We start from the raw sequence: 10767 nt of genomic DNA on the forward strand, positions 1-10767 counted from the left end.
TGATACTTCTGTGGCTCCTGCTGCTGATGCGGAGGACGATGATTATGTGGGAGATTATGAGGATGAGGTTGATCAAAATCAGCACTACGTGCAGCCACCTGTACCACCACCAGCAGGTCGACCTCAGGTATATATTCGTAATGGTAGGCCTGCACCACCACCTCAGGTACGAGATGATGTCCATATTCCTAAACTGAAATTGAATATTCCACCATTTGAGGGTAGATATGTTCCTGATATATATCTTACTTGGGAGTTAGAAACTGAACAACGATTTACATGTTTACAATATCCTGAGGAGAGACGGGTTGCTGCTGCTGTTTGTGCTTTCACTAGTTTTGCATGTGTATGGTGGTCTGAACATTGTAGATTATATCCCATTCCAACTACTTGGGCTGCTTTGAAAACTGCTATGCGTACTCGTTGGGTTCCACCATATTATCAACGTGAATTGCTTCAAAAATTACAGCGCTTAAGACAAGGAAAAAAATCCTGTAGAAGAATATTATCAGGAATTACAAACTGGCATGATTAGATGTGGTATTGTTGAGGAGAATGAAGCTATGCTTGCACGTTTTCTGGGTGGATTAAATAGAGAGATTCAGACCATTCTAGACTATAAGGAGTATACTAATATCACTTGTTTATTCCATCTTGCTTGTAAAGCTGAACGTGAAGTGCAGGATCGACAAGCATTGGCGCGAACTAACTTTTCTGCAGGCCGACCTTCATCATGGACACCGCGTGCTTCTTCTACTTCAACTACACCAGCATCTCAGTCACGTGCCTCCTCCATTCGTGATACAAGAAAACAGGCACAACCACCATTATCTGCCAAGAGCGCACCTGCTGGGCCTGCACAGAGTTCTTCTTCTTCCATGGCATCAACAGGGCACACAAGTGATATTATTTGTCGTCGTTCTAAGGGAGGAGGTCATTATGCGAGAGAATGCAAATCTCCGCGTGTGATGATTGCTACCGCGGATGGTGGATATGAGTCCGCTAGTGACTATGATGAGGAGACTTTGGCTCTTATTATACGTGAAGAACATGGTGGAGATGATTCTGATCATGAGACGCAATACATGGCTCCTGAAGATGCTGACAGGTATGAATGTTTAGTTGCTCAACGTGTTTTGAGTGTGCAGGTCACACAAGCTGAGCAAAATCAAAGGCACAATTTGTTCCATACGAAGGGAGTTGTGAAGGAACGTTCTGTGCGCGTCATAATAGACGGAGGGAGCTGCAACAACTTGGCTAGCATGGAGATGGTGGAGAAGCTTTCTCTCACCACAAGACCACATCCACATCCTTATTACATCCAATGGTTCAACAACAGCGGCAAGGTTAAGGTAACACGTACTGTTCGTGTGCATTTTAGTATCTCTACATATGCTGATTATGTTGATTGTGATGTGGTACCTATGCAAGCATGTTCCTTATTACTTGGTAGACCATGGGCAATTTGATAAAAATTCTGTACACCATGGTAGAAACAATCACTATACTCTTGTTCATAAGGATAAAAATATTACTTTGCTTCCTATGACTCCTGATTCCATTTTGAAAGATGATATTAATAGAGCTAATAAAGCAAAACAGGAGAAGAATAAGAGTGAAAATCAGATTGTGGCAAAAGAATTTGAGCAACAAATGAAGCCTAATAATAAACCATCTAGTGTTGCTTCTGAAATTAAATTGAAAAGTGCATGTTTATTTGCCACCAAATCTGATATTGATGAGCTAGATTTCAGCAAATCTGTTTGCTATGCTTTTGTGTGCAAAGAGGCATTATTTTCATTTGAGGACGTGCCGTCCTCTTTGCCTCCTGCTGTCACTAACATTTTGCAGGAGTTTGCTAACGTTTTTTCACAAGACGTACCACCGGGATTACCACCTATTCGAGGGATTGAGCATCAGATTGACTTAATTCCCGGTGCTTCACTGCCAAACCGTGCACCATACCGTACCAATCCGGAGGAGACGAAGGAGATTATGCGTCAAGTACAAGAGCTTCTCGACAAAGGTTATATACGCGAATCCCTTAGTCCTTGTGCTGTTCCTATTATTCTAGTGCCAAAAAAGGATGGTACATCACGTATGTGTGTTGATTGTAGAGGCATTAATAATATTACTATTCGTTATCGTTATCCTATTCCTAGGCTAGATGATATGCTTGATGAATTGAGTGGCTCTACAATATTCTCCAAAGTTGATTTGCGTAGTGGCTACCATCAAATTCGTATGAAATTGGGAGATGAATGGAAAACAGCATTTAAAACTAAGTTTGGATTATATGAGTGGTTAGTCATGCCTTTTGGGTTAACTAATGCACCTAGTACTTTCATGAGATTAATGAACGAAGTTTTACATGCTTTCATTGGACGATTTGTGGTAGTTTACTTTGATGACATATTGATTTATAGCAGATCTTTGGAAGAACATTTGGAACATTTATGTGTTGTTTTTATTGCTCTACATGATGCACGTTTGTTTGGTAACCTTGGGAAGTGCACCTTTTGCACCGACCGAGTATCTTTTCTTGGCTATGTTGTTACTCCACAGGGAATTGAAGTTGATAAAGCCAAGATTGAAGCTATTGAGAGTTGGCCGCAGCCCAAAACGGTCACACAAGTGAGGAGTTTTCTTGGCCTCGCTGGATTCTATAGGCGTTTTGTGAGAGATTTCAGCACCATTGCTGCACCTCTCAATGAGCTTACAAAGAAAGATGTGCCTTTTCTTTGGGGTACCGCACAGGAAGAAGCCTTCACGGTATTGAAAGATAAGTTGACACATGCTCCTTTACTCCAACTTCCTGATTTTAATAAGACTTTTGAGCTTGAATGTGATGCTAGTGGAATTGGATTAGGAGGTGTGTTAATACAAGATGGCAAACCTGTTGCATACTTTTCTGAAAAATTGAGTGGGCCTAGTCTGAATTATTCTACTTATGATAAAGAATTATATGCTCTTGTTCGGACTTTAGTAACATGGCAACATTATTTATGGCCCAAAGAATTTGTTATACATTCTGATCATGAATCTTTGAAACATATTAAAAGTCAAGCTAAACTGAATCGTAGACATGCTAAATGGGTTGAATTCATTGAGACTTTTCCTTATGTCATTAAACACAAGAAGGGAAAAGAAAATGTTATTGCTGATGCATTGTCTCGCCGCTATACTATGCTTTCACAACTTGACTTCAAAATATTTGGTTTGGAGACCATCAAAGATCAATATGTGCATGATGCTGATTTTAAAGATGTAATGCAGAATTGTAAAGAAGGAAGAATGTGGAACAAGTTCGTCGTTAACGATGGATTTGTGTTTCGTGCTAACAAGCTATGCATTCCAGCTAGCTCCGTTTGTCTTTTGTTGTTGCAGGAGGCGCATGGAGGAGGATTAATGGGACACTTTGGCGTGAAGAAGACGGAGGACGTACTTGCTACACATTTCTTTTGGCCAAAGATGAGACGGGATGTTGAGCGTTTTATTGCTCGCTGCACTACATGTCAAAAAGCTAAGTCACGACTCAATCCTCATGGTTTATATATGCCTTTGCCTGTACCTAGTGTTCCTTGGGAGGATATATCTATGGACTTTGTTTTAGGTTTACCTCGAACAAAGAAGGGGAGGGATAGCATATTTGTTGTTGTGGATAGGTTCTCGAAAATGGCACACTTTATACCATGTCATAAAAGCGATGATGCTGTTAATGTTGTTGATTTGTTCTTTCGTGAAATTATTCGCTTGCATGGTGTGCCAAATACTATTGTTTCAGATCGTGATACTAAATTTCTTAGCCACTTTTGGAGATGTTTATGGGCTAAGTTGGGGACTAAACTGCTTTTCAGTACTACTTGTCACCCCCAAACTGATGGACAAACTGAAGTAGTCAATAGAACGTTGTCTACTATGCTTAGGGCTGTTTTGAAGAATAATAAGAAAATGTGGGAGGAATGCTTGCCTCATATTGAATTTGCTTATAATCGTTCATTGCATTCTACTACTAAGATGTGCCCTTTTGAAGTTGTGTATGGTTTCCTACCTCGTGCACCTATTGATTTGTTGCCTCTTCCATCTTCAGAGAAGGTTAATTTTGATGCTAAACAACGTGCTGAATTGATTTTTAAAATGCATGAGTTAACTAAGGAAAACATTGAGCGTATGAATGCTAAATATAAACTTGCTGGAGATAAGGGTAGAAAACATGTTATGTTTGCACCTGGAGATCTTGTTTGGTTACATTTGCGTAAGGATAGATTTCCTGATTTGCGCAAATCAAAGCTAATGCCACGTGTTGATGGTCCCTTTAAGGTGTTAGAGAAAATAAATGATAATGCATATAAACTTGAGCTGCCTGCAGATTTTGGGGTTAGTCCCACTTTTAACATTGCAGATTTGAAGCCTTATTTGGGTGAGGAAGATGAGCTTCCGTCGAGGACGACTTCATTTCAAGAAGGGGAGGATGATGAGGACATCAATACCATTGTTACACCCACAGCCCCTACTGCTACATATACGGGACCAATTACTAGAGCTCGCGCACGCCAATTAAATTATCAGGTACTTTCGTTTCTTGGTAATGATTCTAATGTTCATGAGAATATGATGCTGCCTAAATTGGATACATTTGTTTTGCTTACAAATGAAGGGCCTAGCTTGGAGAAGGATGAACATTGGAGCAAGAACAAGCATGGAGATGATGCCATGCGCAAGGGGAACAAGAACGGAGTTAAGTGATGATTTCAGGACTTTGAAGCCACCATAATGGGTGCATGAAGCCATGGACGAAATATACAAGATGCCACTTCATAAATTTCGTCCCGAGGCTATTTTAGGTGCTGCGTCACCTTATTATTGGGCCAGGCCCATGTAATTTCGAAATACATAAGTATAGGCTATTTTTAGAGTCCGTATGTGTGGGGAAACAAGAGATAGGGTTGATTTCGGACCCCTCCACCAAGGGCCACGAAATTCCCCCCTCTTCCTCCATATATACAGCCCTTAGGGCATCGTTTAGACTTTGGGTTTTGTTTAGATTAAAAGTTCGCCATAGCTGCAACTTCGCGTACTTCGTTTGTGTTCAACGACCAGACAAAGGCGTCACAGAACCCCACCTTGATCAATAAAGCTTTCATCTTATATTCGCAATATCCAGATTGCAATCTTAGTGATAGAGGCGAGGGTCCCGTTCTTTCGATGAGATGATAACTATCGATTTGGTGGAGACGACTTTGACGGTCCGACTACAAACGTGCACGACGTTGCGCCTTAGCAATCGCTAAACCAACTCCGAGAGGTTATTGACCACGCTGGAGCATGATCAACCTGACCACGAAGGTCTATTCCTGCAAGCAATCGAAGAACGAGCAAGAATATGATAAAGCAATCTGAATATTGCGAATATATATGAAGTATTGATAATGGTGGGGATCCGAAAGCGGTCTTGGTCTGGTCGTTGGACACAAACGAAGTACACGAAGTTGCAATGGCTAACTTTTAACTAAACAAATCCCAAGGGAAAGCTACTAGATGGATCTACTTATATAGGAGCAAGGGGTGGCGGCCAAGGAGGTGGGAGGACGTCCCAAGGCAGCCTAAAACTAAATCTAGGTCGTACAAGGCCAATGGGCCCAAGTGGAGGTGATGTAACACCTTTGGACTTGTAGTTTGACTCGGATTCTGCTGCAGCATCAGATTGTTTCGTCCACAACTCAACGCTCCGGACGAATTTGAAGGTGATTCCAATTGGGTTGGAAAGTGCACGAAATCTAGTTTCCAAGAAAAAAAGAATCACCCAATTCGGAGTCCGTATGAAAAACTTGTGTGCGTTTTGAGTCAGGTGTGTCTGTGCAGTCCGAATCTGAATCCAGAACGTGAGAGACTTGGACTCTATCTTCTCTTGGGCCAAAAGTGACGTGAGAGAACTTTTTGGACAGCAAATAAACATCTCTTTCTTCCTTATCTTCATATGTGGATTGTACAAATGTCCCATACACCTGCAATTAGACAAAACACAAAAGTGTGTGAAGTATTTTTGTTCTGGATAACATAAATAGATTATTGAATAGTTTGCACTAGAAATCACCTGACAAATATGCATATATGCAATATTTTTGGTCATATCCAAGGTAGTCATGTCTTCATCATCCTCCCCTTCTTGAAAATAAAGCCGTCCTCGGCGTTGGTTAATCTGAAATGTGGCTAACAAAAGAGACAAGGTGTACATGTTGTATATGTATATGTCATCCATTTTTACTTCCCTTGATTTTTGCATATATGACACATGAATAGATGAGTAACTTGCATAGTTCATAAAATCTAAAGCCAAAAAATTAGCACAAGAAGTAGAAGGCATGAAAATATTGCAACTCAGTTTGCACATATAAGTGAAGCTCTTATTCATTTCAAAAGATTGACAATGTTCATCATTAAACCATCCCAACATTGGTGAATAAACCTTACTTGCATCAAATTTACATGCTACAACATGCTTAAATAAGCAAACATGCAATAAGTCATTCAACACAGAATCATCACCAAGATTAGAGGTCATATCAAAATGATTAAACATTGGTTCTTTTGCATCAATAGTTAATTCAATGGGTGCACTCAAAATTGTTGGTATTTCAGTTGTTTGATCACATGGCAAAGTCAAATTATCAACGTAGTCCTCTAAAATAGGTGGTGCGATCAAAGTAGTGGGTAGCTCATCAGATGGTGCATTCAAATTGACAAGGCATTCATCATTCTCATGTAGAGATGGAAGATCAGTACCTTTGTCATTACCTCTTATGATCAACTCAGATGATGTAGCTACTCTCGGGGGCGATGTGTCACATGGTGGAGGTGATGTAGTCCTGACAACAACGGATGTGGTTGTCATAGTATGCCTAGTAGTTGAAGGAACAATCATATCAACTCTTGGAATGTGCACCGTGCGCTTGTTCTCCTTGTGGCCAACACGTCGTTTTATTTCCTGTTCAGCTTTGCAAGCAAGATGAAACAAATGGTCCATAGGATAACACTCTTCATGAATTAGTATCTCTTGAATATCACGGTTTAATCCTCCCCAAAATCTATCCATAAAATCATCTTCACTTTCTTCTAAAGAGGAATGCAACAAGGTAGTTTGTAAATCATCATAATATTTTGTTACAGTTTCACTACCTTGTTTTAAGTGTTGCAACTTCTTAATCATGTCACGAGTATAATAAGCAGGGACGAAAGTATGTCGCATGGCAAGTTTCAAATAATCCCAAGTAGTAGGTATATAATCAGGGTGTAACCGACAATATTCACTCCACCAAACCAAAGCATAACCAGTGAAAGAACCAACCGCAACCTTAACCTTTTTATGTTCATCGAAATTATGGGAAGCAAATATATTTTTTATGTCGAACTCCCATTCAATATATAAAGCAGGTTTAAAACGGCCATTAAATGGTGGTATAGATACATTAACCTGATCATGTGCATTTGGATGTTTGTGCACCTCTCGTGACGGTTGTGGTATTTGCAAAGGTGGTGGCACGTCTCCCGCGATCGACAAAGCCCATGAATTGACTCTGGATCCTGTCATGATTAGTAGAAAAAGAAACAAAACCCAAAAATAATGTTCCTATAACTACTAGGATGTGGTGGTAAAACGCTCACAGTAAAGCAAATATCAATGTCTTACAAGTTCTTACCATGCAGCAGGCGGTGATCGGCAACCAGCGGTGTCAAGTAACTCCGAATATTGAGTAAAGCGATTGCCAGGGGAGCGTACATATACACGGTGTAGAAATATGTGGAGCTGGGTTGGCTATATATGGTAGCAAAAGATTAGCAATAATCAATTCAAAGATGCAATGTTGAATAAACGCTCAACGACGGTACTGTGCTGGTCCTAGGCTAGACCGGACTAGAGACGCGAGCCTAGAACACTAATGAGGTCACGGCGTAGCACAACTAGCATCAATGAAGGATACTAAGTAGCTCTTGACAGCAAGATATAAGTGAAGATCACAACGGCAGTGAAGATAATGATGAAAAACAACTGCCAAGCAGGATATAAAACAACTCTCTCTCCAACTTTCCTCTTGCAAAGTTTGAGACAATTTTCTGATAAATTCTTTCAAAGAATGCTACTAACTCAAGCTTTCCAATGCAAAAAGAATCACTCAATTCCGAGTTGATATGAGGAGTCAAAGAATTCTAAAACTTGCCTGAAAAATTGGAACAAGCTATGTTCACGAACTTCGGAGGGCAAAAAGACCTATTTAGAAGCCGATTTTGAGGTGTCAAATATTGAACTAGCTTCTGCAACTATTTAGATGCGGCTCGTCGCTATCTTCAATTTGAGTACTCACGGAGCCAAAACGGACTTCGTATGAGGAAGATACACCTGTTTTACTTAACAGTGCGCAAAACAGATTCCAATCCGAATTCAGGTACGAGATTGATTCTAGATAGATCCAATTTTTTTTCTTCTCTCTTTTTTTTTCTCACGCTTTTTTTTTCTTTTTCTTCTCCCTCTTTTTCTTTTTTTTTCTTTCCTTTTTTCTCTCTTTTTTTTTCTTTATCTTCTTTTTCTCCCTCTTTCCAAGACAAACTAGATAAGATGCAGATTCAATCTGGCGAAGATGTGAGTGACCTCAACTATGATTATGACAAGAAACAGTGCGTAGCACGTGGTGGAAATTGGTGGATGGGATGGTGGACAGCGGATGGGATAATGATGCAGCGGCTGCGTGACTAATGTGAACAGAACTCGAAACTCTAAAGGAACTAGACACTAAGACCAGCAACTCGACACGACGATGCAACCGATAATTCAACTATGCAAGCAATGAAAAGAAAATTGCAAAGGCTCAGACTGGCTTGGACCAAGGATGAATAGATCTAACTCTTTTTTTTGTGGCTTTTTCTTGAACAATAGGTAAGAAACTAAATCTAATCTAGGAAAACTGGAAATTCTCACCGAGCAACCTGAAAACTGATACCACTTGATAGATGCGAGGGTGTCCCGATCTTTCGATGAGATGATAACTATCAATTTGGTGGAGACGACTTTGACGATCCGACTACAAACGTGCACGACGTTGCGCCTTAGCAATCGCTAAACCAACTCCGAGAGGTTATTGACCACGCTGGAGCATGATCAACCTGACCACGAAGGTCTATTCCTGCAAGCAATCGAAGAACGAGCAAGAATATGATAAAGCAATCTGAATATTGCGAATATATATGAAGTATTGATAATGGTGGGGATCCGTAAGCGGTCTTGGTCTGGTCGTTGGACACAAACGAAGTACACGAAGTTGCACTGGCTAACTTTTAACTAAACAAATCCCCAGGAAAAGCTACTAGATGGATCTATTTATATAGGAGCAATGGGTGGCGGCCAAGGAGGTGGGAGGACGTCCCAAGGCAGCCTAAAACTAAATCTAGGTCGTACAAGGCCAATGGGCCCAAGTGGAGGTGATGTAACACCTTTGGACTTGTAGTTTGACTCGGATTCTGCTGCAGCATCAGATTGTTTCGTCCACAACTCAACGCTCCGGACGAATTTGAAGGTGAATCCAATTGGGTTGGAAAGTGCACGAAATCTAGTTTCCAACAAAAAAAGAATCACCCAATTCGGAGTCCGTATGAAAAACTTGTGTGCGTTTTGAGTCAGGTGTGTCTGTGCAGTCCGAATCTGAATCCAGAACGTGAGAGACTTGGACTCTATCTTCTCTTGGGCCAAAAGTGACGTGAGAGAACTTTTTGGACAGCAAATAAACATCTCTTTCTTCCTTATCTTCATATGTGGATTGTACAAATGTCCCATACACCTGCAATTAAACAAAACACAAAAGTGTGTGAAGTATTTTTGTTCTGGATAACATAAATAGATTATTGAATAGTTTGCACTAGAAATCACCTGACAAATATGCATATATGCAATATTTTTGGTCATATCCAAGGTAGTCATGTCCTCATCATCCTCCCCTTCTTGAAAATAAAGCCGTCCTCGGCGTGGACGGCGTTGCTTAATCTGAAATGTGGCTAACAAAAGAGACAAGGTGTACATGTTGTATATGTATATGTCATCCATTTTTACTTCCCTTGATTTTTGCATATATGACACATGAATAGATGAGTAACTTGCATAGTTCATAAAATCTAAAGCCAAAAAATTAGCACAAGAAGTAGAAGGCATGAAAATATTGCAACTCAGTTTGCACATATAAGTGAAGCTCTTATTCATTTCAAAAGATTGACAATGTTCATCATTAAACCATCCCAACATTGGTGAATAAACCTTACTTGCATCAAATTTACATGCTACAACATGCTTAAATAAGCAAACATGCAATAAGTCATTCAACACAGAATCATCACCAAGATTAGAGGTCATATCAAAATGATTAAACATTGGTTCTTTTGCATCAATAGTTAATTCAATGGGTGCACTCAACATTGTTGGTATTTCAGTTGTTTGATCACATGGCAAAGTCAAATTATCAACGTAGTCCTCTAAAATAGGTGGTGTGATCAAAGTAGTGGGTAGCTCATCAGATGGTGCATTCAAATTGACAAGGCATTCATCATTCTCATGTAGAGATGGAAGATCAGTACCTTTGTCATTACCTCTTATGATCAACTCAGATGATGTAGCCACTCTCGGGAGTGATGTGTCACATGGTGGAGGTGATGTAGTCCTGACAACAACGGATGTGGTTGTCATAGTATGCCTAGTAGTTGAAGGAACAATCATATCAACTCTTGGAA

Source organism: Triticum aestivum, chromosome 2A (genome assembly GCF_018294505.1).
Source record: "Triticum aestivum cultivar Chinese Spring chromosome 2A, IWGSC CS RefSeq v2.1, whole genome shotgun sequence".
NCBI lineage: Eukaryota > Viridiplantae > Streptophyta > Magnoliopsida > Poales > Poaceae > Triticum > Triticum aestivum.